Below are 26,840 nucleotides of genomic sequence, written 5' to 3' on the forward strand. Positions count from 1 at the left end.
CAGTGGAGGAGGGGTTTTGAACTTTCCCAGAGCTGTGGGGTATTGGATCTAAAGTTTTGGTCTTGGGCTCATCTTTAGTGAAAAGAGGAACAGATCTTCTTTTGTAAAGTTCACCCAGCTCTAATATTTGGTGACATGGGGGGACATTCCCAAAGTCTATGTGAATTTTACAAGTGCATTTTAAGAGATTTTGTCACCTGAGGTTTATAATATATCACCACCTCAATATGACTCAGTAATATGATACTATCACATAAGGCAAAAGCTGTATTTGATTACATTTAATCATCCTGTGTAAAACAACATGAGTGGTTATTACACCCTTCTCAGCACTAATTAGGGCATATTTGCATGTACCTTGAAACACCATACTTTAAAAGGCACCTAAACTGGAGAGGTCATAGGGTTCCCAAAAATACACAAGTCTGGAAAGTCAACCCTATTAAGGGTTGGGAGTTCTCCTATTGGGAAAACTGGACTGTACACTCTGGAAAATAAAAGGTTCTCTGGGAAGCACGGTGCAGCTGAGTCCACATCTGAGAGGGAGCCCCCTGACTGGCAACCTTTTTGTGAAATGGGTTTGTTCTGACAGATTATTATCTGGATGAAATAGTTCTTGTGTAGAGACTCCTGTCTCCAGTCCAGCTCCTGCAAGCCTGTTCCCTTATCCTCAAAGAGCAGACCAGTATGTTGTACTTCATCTCCTCTCACCTCCAAAAAGGCTTCTGCAGGGTTTGTAAATACACCCATCTGTACATGTAAAGCCATGGATTTCCAACTGCTTCTCATGTCACTGCACATTCTCGATCCAAGTTTATATTCCTAATGACTCGTTTTCAAAGTGCAACTGCAGACACTTAAGAGGTTGAATGAAAATTTCTGTTCATGGGTGCTGTAACGCATAATGTCGTGCATTGGTTGTCCATCTGCCTGATGCCTTCCATTCCAAAGGTGGCTCCATTTTCAGCAGTGTTGGATTGACTGTACTGTACATACTATAGTGTCTAAGATGATTTAGGCTCCTTTGGGATGAAAGCCTTTTATATTGTACATGTGCAATATTATTATAATAAAAAAGTTAGTTTGAATCCAAGCTCACCAAAAAAAATTTTTTTTGTAGTCTAAGGGTAAAGTGTGACACACAGCTTGTATAATTTCCTTTTCAATCATGCAAGTTTCTGTACAAACTTCTGCAGCTACTCTTCTGAGTTGGACTTAGCACAAGCCTGGAAAAATCTTATATATATTGTTTGCTTGCTTTCATTTTAAAATATTTTCTGGCCTAGAAAGCAGAAAGTCCAATAGATATACATTTGCTTTAATGGAGATACAGATGTGCTTTAATGTCACGCATTGCCAGATACCCTGCACTTTGGTTACGTGTTTGATCAAAACATAATCTGTAAGACATGAACGTTTGCTTCTACAGTAGACCCTCCCCCAACCCCTCAACTCTATACTATTTTTGGAGAACAGTCTTCACATCGTACACAAACCTGCTCCAAAGGATATTTGGCTCCCTGTATAGAAGATAATAACATCTGTTTATGACCACTGTGGTAAAAGGAGAGTGCCATAAGAACTTGGCAATGAGTTTTGGGTTTCTCCACCAAGCTGATTCAGCTAAGGCAAAATTAAATAGCTTGTCAGATCATGCCAAAGGGAACCATTTACTGTGCAGAGAGCTCACAGAGTGTCTCCTTGTTTAATTTTTCCCAATATCTCAACCCAAGACTTTCGAGGCCCATCATAAATAGTGCCTCATTATGTTTATCCATATCACACGATTATCAGTCGCTGGCTATGGCTCAGTCTAGCGCTGAACACACCCACACCCTCTTGCTCCACAACGTTGTGAAAGCTCTCACCCAGGGTCAGAGAATTACTGGTGGGACAGGATGTGCAGAGACCCTTGCTGAGCCCACCCACACTGCAATAGTCTTGTGGCTAGAATATCTCCAGCTTCCTCCACTTAATCTTTCTCATATTATATATCCCCTTCAGACTCAAGTTCCCAAAACAGTGCCCATCCTTTTCCTTTTCATGTTGGTAACCTTTTGTTTAACATGCACACAAAATGTTTCCAGCTGTTACAAATGATACCATATAAAATACTTTTATAAAAGTGAATATAAGTCCTGCACACAACCCAGCTATGGAGAGGAGTAAATGTTTCTCATTAATGATTAGCTCTTTCACATGCTGACTTGCATACCTATGTTCCTTGGCTAATTCCTCATGTCATTTGACTTGCATTATGCTGGGGCACTTGTACAAATCACTGATGAATATTCATGTTGTTTTCAACAGAAAAAGGGCCTTTTAAACTTGCCTCCTATATAGACAACTCAATTTATTCATCCAAAATTTGCAAACATTAAGAAAGTCTGGAAAGAAGATTTAGATCCCGTTCCTGCAATGAGCTCAATGGGCTCTCTGCCCAGGAGGGAATTTCACCCAGTCATTTCAGCCAGCATTAGAACCTAGCAAATGCAGGAGTCATTGATGACTTAGGGTGGAATTCACTCCTGTGCAGCACTGAAGTCCCATTTAAGATGTCAAAATAAGGCATAAATGAAGCCTTTTGCTGTTCTTCTGAACAGTGGTGACTATCACCTTAGAGCTCAAGCCAATAGTCACAAGCCTGATTCACCATTGCATAACTTTAATTAAAAGTATTTTATCCATGGGACAAACATTTCACATCCATAGCCACAATCAAACAAGCAAAAGCAGCATTATTCTCCGTGTATGTAAAAGGACCAGGAAAAAAAAATACAAAAAGCTTCAGAGAAAATAAATTCTTATCTTTTTCTTTTTAGCCGCAGGTGAAGGCAAGTTTTCTGATACTATTGATCTGCTCCAAATGTGTTCTTGATTTATATTTCTAATAATAAGCAGCTTGAGTGCTAGGTGCCAAGTGGGAGAGCAATAGACCCGATACAGACCTACCATGTGGAAAAATATGTCATTCACAAAAAATGAAATCTATGCCCAATGACAATTGTTTGCATTTTCCTCACGCTATTGGTCTTCTGCTGTCAGATGTTTGTTTTGTTCAATGAAACATATCATCTTACAAACCATGTTATAGTTATGCTCAAGGACTCTAATGAAAAGTGATTAATAAAGCCAAGTGTTATAAATATATTACAACTGTTGCCAACTGAGCAAAGACATAACTACTAAAATGAATGAGTGTATCATTTTACTAGAAAACATTATCTGCCCTGGAATTAGAATTCAAGATGCTCATGTTTCAATCTATAATAATAGGGCCAAATTCTAATTGAATTTACACTGGTGTAACTGAGATCAGAACTTGGCTCCTTGTCTGCCTATGCAGATCTCAGTGCTATTAATAACTACAATAGAAATGTGGGCAACCTTTAAATAAACTCTACTTTATGTCAGCACTACTTCATAGTGCATCCTAGGAAGTGAAACATTTTCTCTAAATGCTTGCATTAAAAGGCATAGGCTGTATTAACCCACAGCCAGAAAGAATTTAACAGACATCACAGCTGAATTTAAAAATATTCCATTGGCTTGAACTTTTCTTTGCAAGAAACATTGCACTGTCTGTAAGTAATTTTTGCTTCAGCCACAAAGAATACATTGGTGCACAGAAAAAAAAATGCATTCACATTTCTTTCAGGAATGGACTGTTAACCTAGCAATTTAAAATTGCTCTGAGTACAGAGTGTGGGAACAGTAAATAACCGTGGTTTCTGTTTTTCTAAATCTGCTACAGAAAAACTCTGTGACCCGTTAACTCTTTACATAAAGCAGGGGTTATTCTGGAGGTTGTGTTGAGGGCCTCACATTAATTTTGAGGGGATCCATTCAGAGCCTAGATACTATGGTGATTGGCACTCACCAAATAGCTTACTCTATTGGGCCCAATCCTGCTTGCTTTAAAGTCAGTGGAAATGTTGATGGAGTAAGAGGTGTTGAGTAAGGCTCTGACCAAGTAAACACAGTGAGATCAGGGAACACAACTTAACACTAAAGCTGAAGGCCAGATACAATCTGTTGAAGTGAGAATATTTTCAAGTCTTATGTAGACTATGAAAAGCATAATTTGACATTCTGTTCATTTTATGCATCTCTCTCTCCCCACCCCTCCCCATTTGAGCTCAAACAGCAACTCCCTGCAACATTATGGAATGATTATAGTATGGGGCTACAGGGATATAAATGAGGGCATAATTTAGACATTTATACACACATACACGTACCTGTTTGAATAGGCACATGCACATATATCATTAGTTTATTAATGACTCAAAACAAGATCATATCACAGTACCCTACTGTTTTAATGGAGGTCTCAAATCCAACTGCTAAACAAAGTTGGCTTTGCTTAGCAGATTTGAGAAGATCACTTCGAAACAAAAGCCCTTCAGTTGACATTATATAAGCTACTGCAGGACAACATATGACAGAAGCACCACAATAGGTATATGCTTGGAGTCACATGCCAGCAATATGCAAATGACACACAGCTCTGGCTATCCATCACCACATATGACCATACCATGATCACCTAATGCTCAGATGAGATCAGCTCATAGACGAAGAACAGTTGGCTGAAACTGATCATGAGCAAAACAGAGGTGATGCTGGTGGGCAGCGGAAAGAGTTTGAAGAGTTTGCAGCCATGGGTTCAGTCTGCTTTGGCTGAAGACACATACCCACAATTGGTCAGTTCAGTTTAGTAGTACTCCTGGATTCCTCGCTGTTGCTAAGGGCTCACATAGCATCTGAGTAATGCTTCCTACCATCTCTGGTTGACTACAACATTCTGACCCATCCTGGAGGATGATGACCTGGCCTTGGTTATACAAGCCGTTGCCACCTCTTGTCTGGATTACAGCAACACAGCATACTGGGGCATGAAGCCATCAGTCCTTAGTTAACTCCAACTGGTACAGAACATTACAGCATGTTTCTACAGCAACAGCGGCTATAGAAACACATCAAACCTGTTCAAGGTCTTAGTCCTTTTCTTCAAGATGCCTCAATGGCCTAAATGATTGTGAAGCTCTGGGATGGAGACCATGGTCAACAACTCTGCTCCTCTGACACAATGGAACTTTCTACCTTAAGGGTACAGCTCATTGATGCAGGAGACAGAGCTTTCACGGAGGCTAGCCTAAAAATATGGAACAAACTCCTTCAGGACTAAGGACTATCCCAAACCTCACCACCTTCCAGTGTTAGCATAAGCACACTACTTCAACCTGCCTTTTCCAAAGTAAACACATAGCAATGTGTAAACAAAAACACCAACCAAAACAAAATCACTTCATACACCACTCTCCCCCTGAGGGCAGGAAAAGGGAGAATGAACTATATGTGATAGATGTTAGTCACGTCACTTAATGCACAACTGGAAAGTGCTCTAATATTATTGTGGTAAGAGCAGTAGAAGAACCTTTATAGAACAAAATAGTGGTACTTGTAAAACTAGTAATTAGTATTGTGCGTCTCTATTTCAATAAGTTCTTTTCACCGTGGACTGTAGAGTTAGGAGGCACTGACTTTCCTTCAGGTAGATTTCAAGGGAAATGAAGCAATGGCTCTATGTAATAAGATCATTTTGAATTTTAATAAGATCCAAACCATGGCTTTTGGCTTTTCTCCAACACTGAAAAAGTTGCTGCTGTTAATAATGCTGTTTTCAAGCACATTATCTGTTATATATGTCTGGGTTCATGGATAAATCTCTTTTTAATACACAGGATGCATGTTGATCATATACGGTCTTCAGGTTGGGAACGAAAAGACCTGAAAGATTCCTACTGACTTCACTAGGCTTTGAATCAGGTCTTAAATGATCGTTGTCATTCCAAGAGCGGCGTTAAAGGCCAGCTTCTGCCTACTCTTTCCACAAGTACACAGTGGTGCATAAGGTGCCAGGGAAAAATATAAAACGTCTCGGGTATGACATGCATTTCACAGATCTACAAAAATACATAAATAAGAAACACACAGTTGTTCAGTAGGTCATTATTTCTGGCACAGACTAGAGAAATATAATGTTTTGAACAGCATCAGCAGGTGCTCCAGATTTTATAACAACAACCCAGTTGCTCAATGCTTGTTCATACAAGGGACACTTACTAACTCATTGATTTACACTGGTGTGCCAGGTGAGGGCAAGCTGAGTAAGCATGGGGGTAGGGAGAAGGGAAGGTCAGAGTGCCAACAGTGGCAGATATGAGCTGCAGTGTTATGGATTCACTGAAGGAGTGTGGCAAGAGGCAGGGAAGAGAAGACAGTACTAATAGGATGACCAAGGCATGGATAAAGGTTTAATACCCCCCAAAAAAACACCACAAGGAATCCTGCACTGATTCTATTATTCATTTCATTCAATAAATATCTCCTTTTTAGAAAGACATTTAGAAAGTTTGCTGCATTGTAGTGGCACAGAATCCAGATCCCTTGTGGCAGTAGTTAGGTCAAGTTTGCTGCAAACTACACAAGACTATGCCCATATCATTACCATAACTTGCCTATAGAATACATTATAAATCTATGAGACAAATCGTTGATGTCCAGAATCAGCTCCTTGAATTTTCCATTTCAGTTACAGTTCCAACATCATATTCCGTCACTCTGGGGGAAAACAAGTTAAGCTTCTACATAAATTTATGCCTTGAGGCACCAGCAAACACCCCCATTAAGTTCATTATGATCTAGTTCAGTAGACATATTAGCATGTCTGTACATATATTGTCTGGGCTGCTGGTTTTCCCTTCTGGGATTATCATTCCAGGCAGTAGACGAGAAACAGGAAGAAAGGTGAAAATTTTAAATTAAATGGTGCTTCATTCATTAATGTCTTTCTTAGACTCTCTCCCCCACACATAGTAAAATGCAAAGCAATTCAACTAAATGATGGGGCAGTGACGGAGGAAAAGAAATACATTCTGGGCTAAATCCTGCTCTGAGTTATATAGGTGTAAATACAGCGTAACTCATTTAGTGCCAATTGAGTTACTTTGGATTAACCTGAATGTACAGGAGAACAGACCAGAAATCCCAATTTTGACAAACAAACAGATTAATGAAAAGTACAGTACAGGTAAGGAATGAAAGATGTAGTAGTGCACTCTTCAATTACGTTCCTGATTTGCAGTAGCAGTTTTCTGTTCCCTGACTTTTGTCTGAAGATAGGAAGTTGGCCAAAACACAGGAAGTGGACATAATGAAAAACATGTAAGAGTGATTTTTAAATGGATGCACACTTACAGTCATTGTTTGTTAAAAGATCTGAGGAAAACATTCCTTCACAGATTGACAGTATCTGTGCACACGTGGCCAAAATTCAAAGGTGGCATGTTTGGCAGGATGAGTGACATGTCAATAAATGGGTCTGGAGTCAAAGCTGGTGTGACTTACATATTGAAAGGTTGGACGTAGTAAGTGAGAGTAGGGCATGGGGCTTGTTAAATTTCACCTTTTTACACTTTCCTTCCAGCTGCTTTCCCTATGCTCTTTTCTTCTGGTCCTCTAGCTTGTGAACTATACCCACTTACACTCCCTTGAACCTTAACCAATTTACACTGAATTTCACAGTGTAGACTGCACCAAATTCTGCTCTCAGTTACGTCACCACACCCATGGGCTTGTACCACACTGCACGTGTGATGAAATCCTCCATAGCAAGAGAGCTGCTGAGAAAAAGCTATAAAAGGGCTTGTGTAACATGTATTTAATGTGCTTGAAGAAAAGGAAATCATCATTTTCTGATATCCCTACTCCCATGGAACAGTAGTTTACTTTGCAAGTACTCCCATTGAAATCAATAGGACCAGGTTGTGGAATGAGGGCTACCCCACATGAATAAGGGTATCAAAATATGGTCCAGTCCCCAAACATTGCATTTATTGTTTCATGTTAATTTTGCAAATTATTCTCCCTTTACAGGTTAGACTACAATTATGACGCTAACAGCAACTGCTATGAGCTTGTGTATCTTGCACGTATTGTTTTATTCCATAAATAAAGGTGAAAGAGTATCAGCTGCTAAACTGCTCCTCCTGCAGGCAGACTCTCTTGGACATTACTAAATGACTACATTTCAGGATGCTACTAAATGAATACCTATAAATCACATCTCTGATCTTTCCGATACCACAGACCGCAGTGATGATTAGCATATTTGTGATGTCAAAAATGGGATATCTCTGGCAAACCAGCATAACAGGAGCTGGTTAAAACACATTATTGTGCTGAATTCTCCCCTCTCACCCTTCCGGCCAAAGCAGTCTGGTTAACAGGAGCATTCAGTATACATATTAGTGCATAACTTTTTTCATTTTAGCTTTTTCATTCACCATTAAGCCATCACAAAGTATGATATGCGCTGCAGATATCTGTGTTGCGCTAAACTTGGATCACATGAATGTGGAGGTTTAATATTTATGGAGTTTGGATCAACAAATCAAGTTACATTCCATTCTGCTTTTGTATGGGTACTTTTCTTCTTTTGCTAAATGATAATAACACTGCAGACTTCGGATTTTTTTTTTTTTTTTTTTTTAAATGTAAGACAACCAATTCTGAGGACAACAAAGAAGAGGCCAGAAGTAAATATAACTTGCAGTATCACAGCAGAAAATCAATGTGATGTAGCACGATGCTGCTAGGGTGACCAGATGGCAAGTGTGAAAAATAGGTATGGGGGATGTGGCGGTAATGGACACCTATATAAGACAAAACCCTGAAAAATCGGGACGGTCCCTATAAAATCAGGACATCTGATCACCCTAGATATTACTTAACTAGACTTAACTAGAAACTTAACTAGAAGGACAGTCACATGTTCAACCCCTCAGCCAACAAAATGCAGCAGTGAATGTTTGTCTCTCTCAGCCAGGGGGAAATTCACTCTTGTGCAGACAGCCAGTGCAAGATGAAGGCCCACAACCCCTTGTATAGGATAAGTTTCATCTAGGGACAGAATAATTGGTAGACTTTTGTTTCAGCTGTATAATCTAGCTGGATAGTCTTTTACTTTTCATGTAGCTCTGTTATTACAGAGAGATGTGAGAGGTCAGTCGCCAGCATTCTTTCCAATACATACAGACACACCATCATCACAGCAACCATGCAAAATCCCATTGCCACGAACACAAACTGCCCGTTTCTTCAGTGGCTGCTTTTAAGAGGATGATATATGGCCTATAGGTTTTTTTGAGCCATCCTATAGTTTTCTATAGTGTGGTGATAATTCTCTAGTGCCACCTACAGGGTGGTTCAAATGACCTTTAGAAAGGTACTGAGGTGTATAGATTTTTCCATAAGGGAATCCCAAGAAACAGGTTTGTGCACCCCTTCTACACTGGAGATTTTGGGCCTCTTCACATGTATATTTCCTCCATATGTCCATTTTGATATTCAGCTTAAATTTTCTTTGGCTCTGTTTCATCACATTACTGCTACATCCTATTGTAGACTATTTTAAACAATTCTTCTCCCTCCTAGGGAGGACACTCTTATTTCTTGTCCATTGCTGCAATGTTAGTTTTAAAACAAGCTATCCATATTTAGCGATTTTAATCTTTTCCCATGAACCATACCCTCCAGCACCTTCCTGGGTACTGTATTATATAAATTCTTAACAGCTTTTATTCCTTTTCTTGTTCTTTTCCCTCTTAACAAAATTTTCTGCAGCTGTGAGGCTCATTTACTTTACAGTTTTCAACCATAATTTGTTTTTCCTTTTTTAATGTATTTATTTTTTAATAGATCTTGATGTACTTTCTTGTATTTCTCCCGCTTTGACATTTTTCCCTGCTCTGGTATGTTACCTCCTTTCTCTATTACATGATCGGCTGCTGGTTATAGAGCACATGAATATAAGTCTGGACAATAGAAATAGTGGTGTCACCAGATAGGATGATCTAATCTCAAGTACAGGTACACAGTGGGGGGGGGGGGATATGTTCTTCCCATGCTTATCACAATAAAATAGATTAAAGGTTGTATGTTTCAGGAGTTCTACACTGAAAATATCTCCTACAGCTATCCCATCTCTACAAAATGCATATCAGATCAGGCTGACCTCATCTATGAAACAGAAAACCCCCACGAAAGCCTACAGTTTGGCTCAAAGAGGGTAGAATCTGAGGATGAATCTGCATTTGTAATACAGTTGCATCTAGAAATCCCAGCAAAGATTAGGGCTCTATTTTGCTGGGTACAGTTCAGATACAGTCAGAGACAATCCCTGCCCAGAAGCATTTACAGTCTAAATACACAAGACAAAGAAAAAAGAAAAAAAAAGAGTGGAAGAAGGGAATGATACTTCCTATTTTACAGATGGGAAACTAAGCCACAGAGATTGAGGCCTCAATCCAGCATCCATTGAAAGCACACCCATTAAGCTTCATGAGAATTGGATCAGGGCCTGTTAGGCTTGACTAGTAACACAGGAAAGCTGTGACAGAACCTTGAATACACTTCTCCTGAGTCTCAGTCATGTACCTTAACTACATTACCACTTTTTCTCCTCCAGAACGCAAGTTATTCCAGCCCTGATGCTGTGTATAAAGCAATGTAGGTGAGCAGGAAAAAAGGAAGTTGTGTGGGCATATATGTTTGTATTGGTCAGCTACAGCAGAGATATCTAAATGCAGAAGTAAGAGGAATCATGTAGATTTGCAGCACTTACTGCAATTATGCCCAGATTTTCAAAAGTGCTCAGTTCTCAGCAGCTCCCATAGAGAACAACGCCTCACAGTGAAGTGAAGAGCATACCATGTGCCAGTTATGCCATTTCTTTCATATCACTGACACGTGTCCTACATGCCATGCTCCCTATTCCTTTTCTTTGGAACCTAACTTCTTGGCAATCGTACACATGGAAGAAATCATGAAGGTGTTTGTGTGAGAAACTGATAAATAGCTGGTCGAAGCTGGTATTGTTGATGGAGCAGATAAGAAGGCATAGGAAGGCAAAATGAAGTGTGGAGAAGTCATGACTGTCAAAGGTGTGAAGGGCCTGGAAGGTGGAGAAGCTTGAACTGAACTTGGTGGGATATGGAGTCAGAGGATGGATTCAAAATAAGAGGCTGGCGTAGTCAGAGCAACAAGGATGATCTTGCTAGCAGTGTTTTCTATGGACAAGAGAGAGGGAAGGTGGGTGTGTGTGTGTGTGTGTGTCCAGGAGGCCGGACACAAGGGAATTATTGTAATCAAAACAGGAGCTGTAATAATTTAAGTCTAATATGATGCATGGGACATGGGGTCTGGGGTACGAGAATGCTAACGTCAGATGTCTGAAGACCAGAATAAGCATGGGATTCCACAAGAAGCCTTAGGATTAACTGATTGCATATTCTGTGTTGTGCAAACATAGTTCACATTTTTCACAAGACTTTAAATACGTCAGTAGTTGGGATAATAGTAAGATGCCAGAATAATTTGAAACCCAGAAATCTTTGGCATTTGGAAAGCCCTCCCTATAGTTAAACAAAGTTATTGAATTTGGGAAACAATTCCACCATCCATTTTCTCCTCTCTTTAGAGTATCTTTTTCCTGCTGTGTTCTCTGATTGGAGAATTCTGAAAACTTTCATTTCTTGAACTTTCCTACATTTTATGCTGTTTTAATGGGAAACATGGAGTTTGCCACATGGGACCAAACCACCGAACCCAGCATCTTGCCATTTTCCTGGTGCTTCATGAGAGGATGCATTTTCTTTCCCACCTTTACAAGGTAGCTGATCAACTAGGGTAGGCCTTACATAACTGGAAAACGTCCTTCCTGGCTCTTGCAGCCTGAAGCTACCCTTATCTTACAATCAGAACCACAAACAATGGGCCAGCTGCTACCCAACGCTAAGGGACTTAGCCCTGGTCTACACTTACCTGGAGATTCGGCGGCCGTCGACAGGAGTTATGCAAACTACGCAGAGTAGCTTGCGTAACTCACGTTGACTGCTCTGCTTCCCTTCTGCGCGCTGTCTACACTGTTCCCATCGACGCAGCGTTACGCTACTTGAGGGGGTGGTTTACCAGCGTCGACTTCCTGATCGATTGACTGGGTCTATACTGACTGCTCAATCGATACAGAAAGATCAATCTGGCGGCGGCGAATTTGCCATCGTCAGTATAGACATGGCCTTAGAATTCTGTGAGATTCTGGCTGCAGAGTTTCCTCTCAGCTCTTCCTTATAAGGATTAGGGTGTATCCCATCCCAAAGAGAAACAGTAGCAGTTAGAGCTGGTCATAAAAACTTTGATGGAACATTTTCCATCAGAGAACACAGTTCTATTGAAATCAATATGCTCACAGAATTCTGTTGATTTTGCTGAAATTTCATTTTGGACAAAGGGGGAAAAGGGTTCTGAAAATATCAAAACATCCCATTTTGACATTTTCAGAGTGACACGCTTTGATTTTTCCTTTGGAAATGACTGTTTATTTTGAATTTTTTCTGATTTTGTATAAAGTTCAGCTTTTTTTATTTCTTCTTTCCTCTGGAATGATGGTCAAAGCATGAAGGGGCATACGAATGTTTAGCATATTTGTCATGTAAATACCTTACAACGCCAGCTACAACAGTGCCATAGGAACACCTCTTCTCACTTTCAGATGAGATTGTAAATAAAAAGTGGGCAACATCATCTCCCATAAACGTAAACAAAGTTGTTTGTCTTAGCGATTGGCTAAACAAGGAGGAGGACTGAGTGGACTTGCAGTCTCTAAAGTTTCACATTGTTTTTGTTACATAACTGCACTCAAGCGCAAATCAATTATACATTTGTAAGTTGCCCTTTCATCATAAAGAGATTACCTCACACAAGTACTATAGTGCAAACTGTAAAAATTTATTTTATTTTTTACAATGCAAATTAGTTATAAAAATATAAAGTGAGCACTGTACACTTTGTATTCTGTGTTGTAATTGAAATCAATATATTTGAAAATGTATTTGAAATATCCAAAAATATTAAAATACCATTTATTTAATTATTGTTTAACAGTGCTATTAAAACTGCAATTAATCATGACTATTTTTTAAATCTCACGATTAATAGCAATTATTTTTAATCGTTTGACAGCCCTATTAGTAACATAACCTGTGTAAAAAGGCCCCATGTCACTGAAGTATAAGTGTTGATTAAGGGAAAAATAACAGGAATAATCACAAACGAAAATACCTATTACCAGGGGAAAGGGAAATAGAAACAGCACTGACACTTGAATAGTAGCAATTAGTCCAGCTCTACATCTCACATGATCAGGAAATTAAAGAAAATAATGTCTCATTAAAAATTCAAGTCAATAAAAATGAAACAAGGAAGTTTACAAGAATGACTAAAATAGACGAGATGCTGCATATGTGGATCTAAGGTTGAAGTAAAAATTCGTATGTGAGAAGTCACTTGTGATCCTATAACTAAAAAGTCTGTGCAAATAAGGGGGCAGAGCCCAAGCATACAAGGGGCTTAGCAGGGCTTCCACACACAACGCAACTCTAGGCCTTTCAGGCAATAGCTGTCCTGTGCAGTTGAACCCCAGCTACCCAGCCCCACTCCTTCCCCTAGAAGGCCAGGCTCAGCTCCATCCAGCAGAGTTGCTGGAGGGGATGACATCAGTAGGGGGTCTATGCCTCTTTGATATCAGTTTGATGTCCCTGCCATAGTGATAGCCAGGGAAAAAGTGAAGGGCTCATTATTCCTTCCTCCTCCCAGCACCAGAGCAAACAACTGGCCCCCTCAATCCTCTGGCCCCCATCACTTCAGGCTTTGGTGTCTGAGTGCACCCCCGTACCACTGGGCCCCCTCTCTGTTCCTTGGAGGTCACTCTGTGGGCTCACAGCTGCCTCCAAGCAGCTGTAGTTCCTACAGTTCTATTGTAGGGAGGAGTGTCTGGATTCACAGAGGCAATGAGTACCCCCTACCCACTGCTCCTGGACCCTCTGGGGATCCTGGGCATGCTATGCCTGCATGCAAGCTCCCTCCATGAGCTCAGGCTGCAGTCCTTGGTGTTTTGCATTACATTTGAGCAATAGTTTCAGCTGATCTCCCTGAGGAAGCCTTTATTTTCAGTGTGCTGCTTAAGGAGCTATTCAAAATCAGAAGGGTAAACTGATCTCTCAGTTCCTGACGCCTCATGATGCACAATCACATCCCCCTCTAAAAAGAGCCATCTGACGTCAAGATTTGTATGATAAGAATATGGGACACATTAGTCATGGAAGAGCTGACATGCATAAAGAAACAACAAGTGGATTACCTTGATATTTGGCCGCCCTTCTTAGACTATACAGACAAGGAAAACACTTTATAGCCATAAACCAAAGAGATTTAATTTCTGTTGCTCTTGTGTGTTCCGCTCTTTGGTATACGAGTGCCATGCTTTGCAGGAGCCTTGCAAGTGGAAAGCATAAGACAGCTGTTGTAAACCAATATATAGAACATCGTACCAATTAGCAAGCCACCAACTCCTTAACATTTTTGCTTTCAGTGTTTGAGTTAATTGTGTATCTGTTGCTTATAAAATTAATATGAAAAATCCTGCTTGTTATGCACATCACAAGGCACATGAGATGTGCCTTCTTTTTGTAAAATAATCAAATAGGTTGCTAACAAAGGCCCTGGGTCAACAAAATACTGAGAAGCATGCCTAAATTTAAGTATTTGAAGAGCCCATTTAAATAGTTGGGATTACTCACATGCTTAACTTTAAGCACATGTTTAGAATCTTGCTGAACTGGGGCAACAATCAGCATCTAGGTGGTCCGGTGACCAGTTGGTTTGTTTTCAGCCTCCCCCTGCAGGACAGGAGATCTAGCTTTGATCTCCCAGCTCTCCCTAGTCTGGAATGGGAAAAATAAAAGCAGCATGGTAGTTTTTGGAAATACAGTCCTGTATACTTACTAGTTTACTTTATACTGTATATCATATTTTATACTATATAAAGACTTCCTCTTCCTTAGATCTTTATCTGCGCTTGTGTGTAGTCAAACGCCATCTTGTTATCCCTTACCAAGTTAAAAAGTTCAAAATACTAGCATTATTTTGTAACATGATGTGGACAAATACGGTTGCGTGACTGAAAGTGTCCAGTTGTAGAAGCTCCCTTTGAGCGCGAGCTAGCTACATCTCTATTCACCAATGCACCGGGAGTGCAGAATGTACAGCTGCTACTACAGTAGTCCAGCTATGCCCACTGAGCCATCTGGGAGAGGGGCACTGCTAACGCTAGCATGGCTGATTTGTAGGCTCCCTGCACTCATGGCTGCCTCTACTATTTGAGAAGAGAAGAAAAAACATTGCCCCTCCTGCCTGCTCCTGTAAGAAAGGCTCCCCATCAAGCATGCCTCCACCTAATGTGGGCAACCAAGGCAGACGTCAGAGGACTCTCCAATCCCTAACTCCCTGAAAAAACTCAGAATTCTAACAAGCAAAACGTTGCACCTAATTCCTGTTGCTAAAACTGACCAACAAAACCCATGATCTGCTTAACTTAGATGAGGCACAGGTAAGGGAATGATGGTCCTCTGGTTCAAGCACAAGTGTGGAAATTAGGAGATTTGCTATTGAGAGCTCTGCATTGACTTGATAGATGGCCATGGGTAAGACACTTAGGGGGACTCTACTGGGGATAGGCCTCCCAGCCAGGTAGACGCACGCGCACTAGCAGGGCTCAGGCTAGCACACTAAAAAGAGCAGTGTGCACATTGCGGGCAGTTGGGCTCTCAAGCCTAAGGGGTCGAGTGGGCTTGAGAGCCTGAGCTGTAGTCCAAGCCAAATGTCCATACTGCTATTTTTAGCTTGCTAGTTCGATCCCTGCTAGCACAAGTTTGTCTACTCTGGCTAGGCTTGCTCCCACTGCAGTGTAGACATATGCAAAGTTCTGAGCTCTTCTATGATGTGTTAAGCATTCGCAAGTCCCATTGATTTCAGTGAAAGTTGAGGGCACTCAGCACCTTAAAGATTGGAGCTCGTGCTCTCTGCCTCAGTTTCTCCCCCTGTACAATGGGGACAATAACCTTTTCAATAACAGCCCTCTGAGGGCTGTTAAAGACTAAATTCATATGGATGTTTGCAAAGCACTTTGAGATCCTTAGACAGAAGAGACTGTAGAAATGCAAGTGATGGGAACTTTTTTATTTATATTTTCCACTCCAAACAATTTCACAGCTTAAACAGGTTTCATATTTAAAAATCGCATCTAGTCTGGAAATCTGAATTGTTCCTAAAACTGTTACAAGCAACTGTCTCAAGTTCAGGTAATAACATTCTGAGACCAAGTTCTGCTCTCAGTTACACATATGCAAATGCATCAAATTCAGAGCACTGGTGCCGTCTCAACCCATCAACCAGCAAACACCAAGGCCGTTTTAAGACCTTCGTAGGCCCTAGGCACACTTGCCTTCGTAGGCCCCCTGACCGAAATAAGTAATTTGATTTTAAGCTATTAATTTAAGCACATTAATTGCGAGGTTTTGTGGCCCCTAGTTATGCCACTCTGAGCAAAATGTCAAATAAAAATTGTTCAAAATTGAAACCTGCATTTAATGCATTCCTTTTTGCTAATATTGTAACTATATTCCTTAAAAGCTTAGAAAATTTTAAATCTTGTCACAGAATTAAATTTACAATGGATATATGTAATAGAATAGTAATTTGTACCTTAAATATATTTAATTTAAGAAGATAAGAATTTTGATTTTATCATTTGCTTTTCAAATTTTTTGATACATTTTATTTTAGTTCACAAAGTTTTTCATAGGCCCCGAAAGTTTCGTAGGCCCTAGGCCCTGTGCCTATTGTGCCTAATGGATAATACGGCCCTGGCAAACACTGCCCATATTTCTGAAACTCTGGGTTTCTTTACTTTCTTGCAAAATAATAATGAACACCATAACGGTAATACTGTGCCTTTCAACCAAGGATATCAAAGTGCTTTATGAACATTAAAGACCAGATTCTGATACTCTTACTTATTTTTACTAGCATTTTACTTATCAGTTAATCCCACTGAAATCAGCGGGACTGCTCAAGGAGTAAGGGCAACGTGAGTAAGAGCATTGGAATTTGTCTCCAATTAAATGTTTTATAGGGAGAGCAGATTAACAATAACGAGAGAAATACCATTTGTGTTGTGAAATCTCCAAACCAAATGAATTAATATCCATGTCATTATCCATGTCATGAATGTGGCCTCTCTTCACTGATCATTAGCCTTAGGGCATAATGGGAGGTGCTCTGAGTTAGGTTAATTATGCAGTGAAAGGCTGGTTCAGAAGTTCAAGACAACAACTCCAGCAAGAGAGGTAAAGATTAGGTGAATGACAGACATATGGGAATATGTAATGAAACCAATCTGACAAAATCCTCTTAGCCTGAGAGTAGGTGTCCTGACTTTAGGCAAGGTGACCTGATTGCATATCCTTTCCTTTCTCCTCAGGGCTTACTGTAAAGGTAAATGCAGGGACTGGGAAAGAGAAATTATCCAACAGAAATCTGAGAGACGGGAAGGAAGTTAGTGACCATACTGGAAGGGAGGCTGGAATTGCCACTTCTCCCCAAATAAAAACTTTGTCAGATTGGTTCAACTGATTTTCATTTTATTCTGAGAAACCTTGTGCAAATGCCTACTTCACTCTGCCCTGTACAAATGAAGAGGGATGCTTGATTAGTTCTACATGTAATTCCTATACATGCGTACAAGGCACCAACAAGCACACCTCAGATCCATAGACGATGGCGTGGCAACTTCCCACCTGTTCTAAGGTTTAAACATACCCATTTGTCAGGGTCTCCCCTACTTAGAAGCCAGCCTGAGCTCTATAGCATTCAGAATGTCATGTATCTGGTAATGTTGCCTTAAAGCATCATAGGAAAGTTCACTCAGCGATTTCAGTGCAATTACTCCACTTACCACGGTGTCAGTAAAAGTGGAACTGGTCACCCTCTGCCCAGTATATCCACGGTTGCAGATTCCCAGATAAGAAGAAAACCTTTTCTTTATTTATATTCAGTAGAGCTGGTTAAAAGTGTCTACATTTTGGTTTTTTGAGGTCTTTGAAGTGTCAGATTCAAAACAGGAATGAATTTTTTGCTAATGCTTAGTCAAAAAATTAGATGAATTTTTCATGAACTGTACAGCTAGTTGAAAAATTTCAGAGAAAAAATGGTGTAGAAATTCCAACTGACTCCTACACCAAAAAACAATAAAGGGGTACATTTTTCAAGAATTGTTTTGCAAAACAAATTTCCCATTTTTTGATAAGCTCTACTATTTAGTAATAACTCCATTTAACATTTACTTATACAGAGCATTTCTAAGCCAAGGAGAAACCTTGGCATTAGAGTCTCAAAGGTTTCATTAGTTCCCGGGTTGACAACTCTTTTGATATTTGGTACTTTTTTTAAAGCCTCAGATCCTAGATTTATGTGATTAGGTTAGAATCTCAGCTTTCATTAAAAAAAGTAAGTTTCTAGCCCTCATGGTTTGGAGAAAAAGCCTGAAAAACATGACTTCTAAAGACTATCAAACCAGAAGACAAATAAAAAGACCCCAAAAGTTATTTTTTTAAATCTTATGATTTTTGGATCTCATGATTTCTGAATGCTTCAGGTTGGCAATGCTACTATCTTTGTCAGTGTTGTCACAATTCCTAAATTGAGGCGTGCCATTGCACAGTCACATATCTGTGAGTTCTCAGTCTGGATGCACAGCCCCCCTAGGAAATAATTAATGGCATTCCAGATTTGTTGTGTCTGAGGAACATGGGCAATCCACAATTGCCATCTGTGCTGTCTGAATGTCTTAGTCAGGAAAGGAAGGACAGTTCAATGGTTAGGGCACTAGGGTGGGGGACTCAGGAGACCTGTATTCAATTCTTTACTGTGCTACAGACTCCTTGTTTGACCTTAAGCAAGGTCTCTTCATCTCATCTGTAAAATGGGGATAATAGGACTGGTCTGCATCACAGGAATGCTGGGAGGACAAATATATTAAAGGTTGTGAGATGCAGTTTCTACAGTAATGGAAAGTCATATGAGTAACTAAAATAGATAGACTGGAGCAACACAGATAGGCATGAACTATGCTAGCCCATAGAGACCTCTATGCAGCCAGGGATCCAGGCCTTGAGGGAACAGTCCATACTTCTAGGGGGTCTCCCAAAAACCAGCCATGGTGTCAATTCTAGCAGCATGCCTTTAAAAGTTGATTGTCAGTTTTCAATCAGCTCCGAGTTACTCTCACACAACCCACATGCTCAATGGAATCAAATTCCACACCGAGCCTCTCATTTTGTTTTGATTGGCATCTTCAGCCCACATACAATTAACTGGATGTACAGCTGGCGTTAAACCTGACTTTTTGTCCTCTCCATTACACAAGAGAGCCAGGATAACGCACAGATCATTTTATCCCACTCAGGAGAAAAGAAAAACCAAACATACAAGCACTCTTGCTTGTCAAATAGCCTCTTTTATCCAAAGAGTGTCATACTTCAAAGAAGACAGGAGTCCAAACTGAAACTTTTGATCCACCTCCCTTCCATGGCCCCTTTTGGGTACTTATATGAAATGAGGCACCTAAACTTTTGAGCTTTGCCCATCACAAGTTATTAGAGCATTTGGCATTGCTGGGATATCTCCTTCATTTTAATAACTGGCATTTGTACAACTTCTTATTGGGCTTCTCAGGGACTCTCAAATGCTGCCCTGTTGCCTCTAACAACTTCATGCAATTCCTGAACAAACAGGCTTTGTACTTCGGATCTAGGAGGAGTAATCCTCTCCCCACAGGACCAGTAGTTTGGGGCAAAGAAGTTGCCACAGCTACAACCCACAGTGAGATGTAGGTGCATGTCCCCTTGTACATGTGTGTGTGTTCTGTGGAGCTACAGGATACCAACAGTTCCCAAATCCCATCCTTTGGGCTACCTCTGCCAGCCCCACCATGCTGACAACAAAAGAGGCATTGTAGAATCCTCTTGTACAGGCTCCTCCTGGCCTACACTCCGGCCGCTGCCCAGTGAAACCACAGTTGTACTATAGCACTTAGGGTGTCCATGCCATGGGGTGAGGAGCAGAATAAGCAACATTTAGCCCTACATGGCTAGAGTAAAGTGTACAGTATATTGAGCAAAGGCTACAATAAATTGTGACGCTGTATTTTGTTTCAGAAAGCAGTGTTTTGTTAATGGTAACCCCTCACCTTCTGGCCCTGGCTAATACCATATTTATTCTCTTAAATTTCTCTTTATTTAACATCATTCAGCCTGTCTTCTTTTGTTACCATTTAGTTAACAAAAACACACAAAGCCCAGTCCTGAAAGCAGGCAAAGTGCCAGCATGTTGAAACCTGCTTTTAATTTAGGGTTCTGGGGCTAGTTTCCTAGGCATTGCCACATTTTGGAGAAAATTAATTTTCTTTCTCTGTGTCAAGTGACAGTTGATTTAGATCTAATTAGGGTCAGTTTCATCTACTGATGAGTCATTTCTACTCTAACTCCTTCCAAATTAACATTTGGGTCTAAAATCCAAATTTTAGCCATCATATGCATACCATTGCTGTTTGGGATTGAAGATTAAATCAGTCAATTCTCATCCACAAAGATCTTTGATAGCAGAAAGACAGCTAAGACAGACAGCTAAGACAGACTGACAGCTAGATGGACAGATAAGATACAATTAAGATAATATAAAATAGGATTAGATAAAATATAGAATGATGCTGTTTAAAAATGACTTACCAAGGGAAAAGTGCCATTTTTTATACTTTAGCATGAATAAAGACATGAATGTTCAATCTTCTGCCTTCTCCTCCTACCCCCCCAAAACGATTAAAATAAAATAAAAAACCCCTTCTGTTTATAAGCTCTTGTTTATGTAATTTTTGTTAGAGAAGTGTATGAATAACTATAGAGCTACTGGAATTACAAAAGGGCAAAACCTGAGCAAGGGAAAGCAGAAGAGCTTTGGTTTGGGTTTGTTAGCCAATTTAATATTCAAATTTCTAGCAAAGACTTCGGAGTAAAGAGTTCTTCGTTAAGGATCCCTACATCCTCGCCCCTTCCTTTGAGGGCAGCAAAAGTTCTCACTGCAGTTAACAAGTCTTCCAGCAACATCAGGGAAGACAAGACTTGCTATTGCTGACATCACACAGTGCAGCATAGCCTGGAGCCCTCTGAAGGCAGGAATTAGTCTTCTCCCTTGGAGATGCTGGCCTCTGCACCATTGTTTTGGCTACTTCCCCTTCCAGATCTGCTCTATATTGGAGAGGAGGCAATGGAATGAGAGTGCATCAACTCAGGAGCCTCGTTCTGCCTGAATGGGAGGATTTGGCTTTAATCAGGGTTATTTCCAAGGCATCCAAATAGTAGGCTAAATAGAGATGTTTGTAACATAGGAGGACTATTGTTGGGAAAGGATTAGGTCACTGTCATAGACTGTCAGAATTAAATTCCATGCATCTTCTTACGAACCAATTACAAGCTAATTTAACATTGATGTTTTGTGCTTTGAGTGATTTTGTCAACAGAAGGAACTATTGTTCCATCAGTGTTAGCTGCATTAGAAATGCCATCAGAAAGATAGATAGCTTCTTAGTTCTTGATTGTAATCACACAGCAGGAGTGTGCTTGATAATGGATTACTACTGTTCAGTTAGTTACCAAAATAACTTGCTAGCCATAAAGCTTTATGCAGCCTGCAAATTCACTGTTTGGCTCCCAGTCATAGGTTGTCTTCGAAAAAAATATTTGTATTGATTATACTGTACCATCCCTCAGGAATTATTAGACTACTTTCTTCTTTACCCCTTATATGATTATATTGCAACAGTATGCTGAGTTAGGAGCATCTCCAGGACATGAGTCACTATAAGCAAGGAGCAGTTTTCTTATCAACTAGATAAAAGGGATCAAGATCACGAATACTTGTTTGAGTATGGAATAGCAGAAGCACAGTGTAAGATGGCGATTCAGTCCAGCAAGGGTGTCGTGGCCCTTCCTCGGGCCCAGGCTCCAAGGAAGGCCACCGCGCCTTGTTCCAAAGCCAGAGTTAGTGGGTTCACACGAGTCTTTAGTCCCCAGCCCTCAAGCAGGGCAAGGAGTCTCTAGTCCCAATGCTTAGTATCCTCTGTGGCAGTAGGTTCCGAGAAGACAAGCACTCCCGGGTGGCTAGGGAAGGGGGACGCAGGCCCACCCAACTCCGTGTCCCAGCCCAGGGCCCTACCAGTGGCAAAGGGGTTCTGCCACTGAGTCAGTGGGGCTCCAGCCACACCACACTGACACTGGTGCGACCACACACTCAGCCAAACTGTAGTGGGCTGCCCCAAGCTACTTCCTCCCACCCTGAACCTGGGTACCTGGAGCCAGGGGTCTTCCTCCAAGTCGCTGGGGTAGACAGCAAGTGGGACTCCCACTAGTCCCTCACCATTGGCAGGTCCAGGAATTCCTCAGGGCCATCCCACCCAGTCAGCAGCATCCGGTAGCTCTCCAGTCACTAGGGCCCAGCAGCCCTGGCAGGCCCTTGAGGCTCCAGTCACTGGAGGGCTTGCTCTGCACAGACATGGGGCCTGGGTCAGGCCCAGATCGCAGCCTTGGAGAAGGCACATCCTTCTCCGTCAGCAGCTTCCAGAGGCTGAGCTGCTAGTCCAGCCTTTTACACCTCCCCTTGCTGTCTTGGCCCTGCCCCTCTGCTCCCACGGTCTGTGGCCTGCAGTGTCCTGATCTGCCCAGCAGGGACATCCTGGCCCTTCCTCACGCCCAGGCTCTGAGGAAGGCCACAGCATCTTCCTACCCACAGAAAGAAATGCAAAGCTAGGAGATGTACTGGAAAATTGTTATTGTTCCAGTAAATGGATAAAAGCAAAAGCAAGCAGCATTTCTTGGTTAATTTTTAGTCATTTCATTTCCTTGGGATCTAAAAGTCTTAGCTAGTTGTAGGATTCAGAGAAGGGTCTCCAGAAACTTTCTAAAGGAAAAATTATGAATTTTGATTGCTTCTCTGATAGGATCCTCAGTACATTCTGAGATTCATCCATCACCACAGATGGGCCCTAACCCAGCAAAGCACCTAAGCCATATTTAACTTTCATTACAAGACTAGAATCCCAATGAAGTCAATTCTGAATTGTGTGTCAATGAAACTACTCACATGCTTCAAGGCTTTGGCTAGATCAGGGCCCTGAAGAGTAAATCCAAGCAGAGATGGGCCGAAACCAAAGTTCTGAATCCCAAGAACATTGATGATTTTCAGCTTTTGCATTTCATCTTCTCTGCTGAACCAAAACCCTGAGCTCTGGGAAATTCAGATCCTGATCCAAACATTTTTGGGTCAAGCTCATCTCTGAAAAACAGAGTCAGGTGTCTCTCAGTGAGCACACATGCGCGCACACATGCCATGTGGACTAACAGTGCAGACCTCTTCTTGAGACAAGTGTCATCAGTTATTTCCAGAAATAATTAAATGTATCTATGGTAGTCTAACTGGAACCTTCTGAGAGTGAATGGCTGCAGTAGTTTAGTTATGGATTTCAGCAGAATGACTGTCATTGATTAAAGTAAGAAAACCATTCACAGTCCAACCTGGCCTTGATTAATTTACTTTGCTTGTTGTTTCAAAGCATGACTGAACTGCTGCATATACACTTGGTTAATTTGAGTCAGTTATAATATATCAGCAATAATCCCCCAAATACATCACAACTCACTGAAAAACAGTCGTCCGTCCCCCCCCCAACTGGGCCAAATTCACCCATGGAGCACTGTGACGGGATCCCGGAATGCAATGTGGGACTGCTGTGCTCCCTTAAGACTCCAGCCTGGGCTGTCTCACACAATGCTATGCCCATGACAGACAGCAACAGCCCTCCAGGCTCTGTGATCACTCCCCCATCAGCCTGTGGAGCCCCACACCCAGCTAAATTGCATGAAGGCTTCCTGAGCCACTCATGAATCATACAAAGAGGCACCAATCACCCCAGCTCTCAGCCTTGCACCCCAGAAATATACTGTCTTACACAGCTCAAGACTCCCTTGAGCAGTGCAAACTCATTAATTAATTCACCACTTCTTCAAAGGAAAGTGGATATGCACCAGCCTTCGTAATCTAAGCGGAGATTCCCCGAGCAGTGGTGACAGTGGTGAATATGAGGGAATATGTACCTGCTCTGATGTTAAACTTGGTGGAGTTACACTCAACATGAACCATTAAATCATAAACATAAACCATTAAACGTAGTGGAGTTACACTCAACATGAATTTGGCCCCAGAGGCTTAAGTTTGTAGGATGAAAATAATAATATCTGTTGTCCCATTTAACAGATAGTGATAACTTCTCTGTTTGATAGCACTAGGTACTTATTTTGTATTTGTTTTGCTACCTTTGGTATGTAAAAGAGTGACTCACTGGCTGGTTTGGTGTAACAGACTCTCCCCTCCTGTGTTTCTCCCTGCTGACAGCCACTCCAGCCCTGCGGTGGTCAGCTTCTTCCTGTGACTCAGCTTTCTAGTCAGGTCACATTTAGTCCCATCCGTTCGGAGGTAACAGAGAGAGTCCCACAAAGCAACGGTCCAATGGCCTTATGCCAAGTCTTTGGCCTGATCAGGGATCAATGATCTTCACACCCCTTACACCAGGGGCTTTCATGCTACTTTGCTTTGTGGCCAGTAGGGAAACCAGGCTCTCCTTTTCCTCTAGGATTCAGTCCAGGACCCAGCAGTAAGCAGCTAAGGTCTGCTTCCTCAGCTCCTTGTTGCCTCCTTAGACCGCTTCCTACTTCAGCCTGTTTCTGGGCCCTTTTCCCTAACCCTTTCCTGGACTTGCTCCTCTGCTAACATGTCTCCCCTTTCTTGGCTCTGCAGACTTCTTTCCAACTCTTGTGCCAGAGTTTTCTCCTTGGAGACCCATTTCCTGTCTGCCTCTTGCAAGTCCTTCTGTATCTGCATGTTGGTGTCTCTTTCCTCCAGAAACCCAGCCTCCAGGCTGCCTCACTGGGGTCCTGCCCTTCTGTCAAGACTCACCATGAAGGTTGCCAAGATGGTATTTCAAAAATAAGGGATAGTTTTGTTAGCACACCTGCTCCATCCCTCCTCCCAATATTATTATTGTAATGATCATTAATAAATAATAAGCAGTACTCACCTACATTCTCTACGGGGTATTTATTGCTGCTTTTTGCAGCACTCAGCAACTCTCAATCTTGTTGTACAAAGATGAGGAAATAAGAGACATCCCTTGTAATATGGGACTGTTGGCAACCCTACTCACCACAGATACTCACTCCGCTCTAGTAGCTTCCTAAAGTCTCTCTTAGGCTTCCCTGGCCTCCTGCTTTCCTACTACTGCCCCTGAGTCCTTACTTTATTAGTCACCCTCCTCCTCTTCCTCAGCTGGGCCTAATCCTAAATTGGGCCTGGCCTACTCTCCAAGTGTAGCCAGGTGATTTATCTCTCTATGGCTTCAGTTAACTTTTTCTCTGCCACTGTGGGGAATACGCCCCATCACAGGTATTATTCAATGACTGTAGCCTGATAATTTATAGTATTTTGGGCATATCTGGTTTTTGTAGTTTGGATTACTGATACACTCAAGCAACCCTGATTGGACACTACTAGCTTTGTACGGCTACCATTCATGACCACACCTAAATAGGGCTGAAAGTGGAACTGTTTTCCCATCCTGCAAGACTTTGTAAGATTTCAAAATTTGTTCCTATCCTGAATCAGGTCAAAAAAATCAAAATCTCAAAAATGTTTGAGAACCAAAAATCTGAACATTTTTTGATTCAGGTCAATCAAAATGTTTCATTTTGATCATTTCAAAACATTGCATTTCTATTGCAACCTTTATCCCTTTGTATCTCCTTCTCCCTCTTTTTTAATGTAAATTTACTATAATTTTGACCAAAAAGAAGTATTTGGGTTTTTGTCTCAAAATCTTTTCAGTTCAGCAATTTCAACACTTTTTAACTAAAAATTTTTTTAGTCGAAAATTTTATCAATACTGAACTGTTACATAAATAGTTTTGATTTTGATGAATTAGGATTTTCTGACAAAAACGTTTTTTCAAAAAATTCCTAATTTGTTTTACTCCTAAATGTATTTTCACATCATTCATCACTTTTCACATATAATTTTCACACATTCACTTTTCACTTATCTAGCACAAATAAATGCCTTAGCAGGCAGAGCTGTACTTAAGAAGGCATAGCTGATGCCCAAATAAGACTTATCTCTCTTCTACTGAGGAAGTGACTATCCAATACATGTCAAGTATAGTTTTTCATGCCATACATTTAAATATGTAGAAACTTTAATTGTAATAAAAATATATAGATCATTATAGCTTTTGATTTAGAGCTCAATGTTGAATAATTCAAAGACAAGTAAGTTTACCCAAAGTGTGTGTCTTAGACACATAGCGTCATGACTAAAAAAATGTGTCCTGTCTTCAAAGGATATGCCCAGCATGAAATATGTGATGAGAATCCAGAAAACTGCTTGAGCAAATAAGTACGGACTAATATTTCCTGCAGGTCACCCAGATATTTCCTCCATGTCCGGTCTTTATGGGGATCTTCAAAAATTTCTAGCAGGCATTCTACTCACACTTCCTCCAAGCTTGTAGTAATGCTCTCTATGTATGGAAACGATAAGCATAAAAGGCAGTGCTGTCTAGTGGATTAAGCAGAGAGCTAGGAATTCCTGATTCAAATCCTAGCTCTGCCACTGATTCATTGTGAGGCCTGGAGCAAATGTCTTAGCCTCTCTGTTTCAGATAATAATAACCTACCTTAGATGGGGGGTGTTGTGAGGATTAGTTAGTTAATGTCGGTGC

General features: G+C 41.0%; 1 long non-coding RNA gene across 1 annotated transcript in view; it reads right to left on the reverse strand.

The window, feature by feature from the left end:
- The window catches only part of LOC137149277 (uncharacterized), a 37,110-nt gene extending 11,795 nt beyond the window's left edge, over nucleotides 1-25,315 (reverse strand). Inside the window, exon 1 of the long non-coding RNA XR_010918713.1 lies at nucleotides 25,145-25,315. This is a non-coding gene — a long non-coding RNA (uncharacterized lncRNA). The remainder of the gene's footprint in view (nucleotides 1-25,144) is intronic.
- Between the last annotated feature and the right edge of the window lie 1,525 nt (nucleotides 25,316-26,840).

Source organism: Emydura macquarii, unplaced genomic scaffold (genome assembly GCF_026122565.2).
Source record: "Emydura macquarii macquarii isolate MOO-44397 ecotype Brisbane River unplaced genomic scaffold, CSIRO-AGI_Emac_v2 contig_719, whole genome shotgun sequence".
NCBI classification, from domain to species: Eukaryota; Metazoa; Chordata; order Testudines; family Chelidae; genus Emydura; species Emydura macquarii.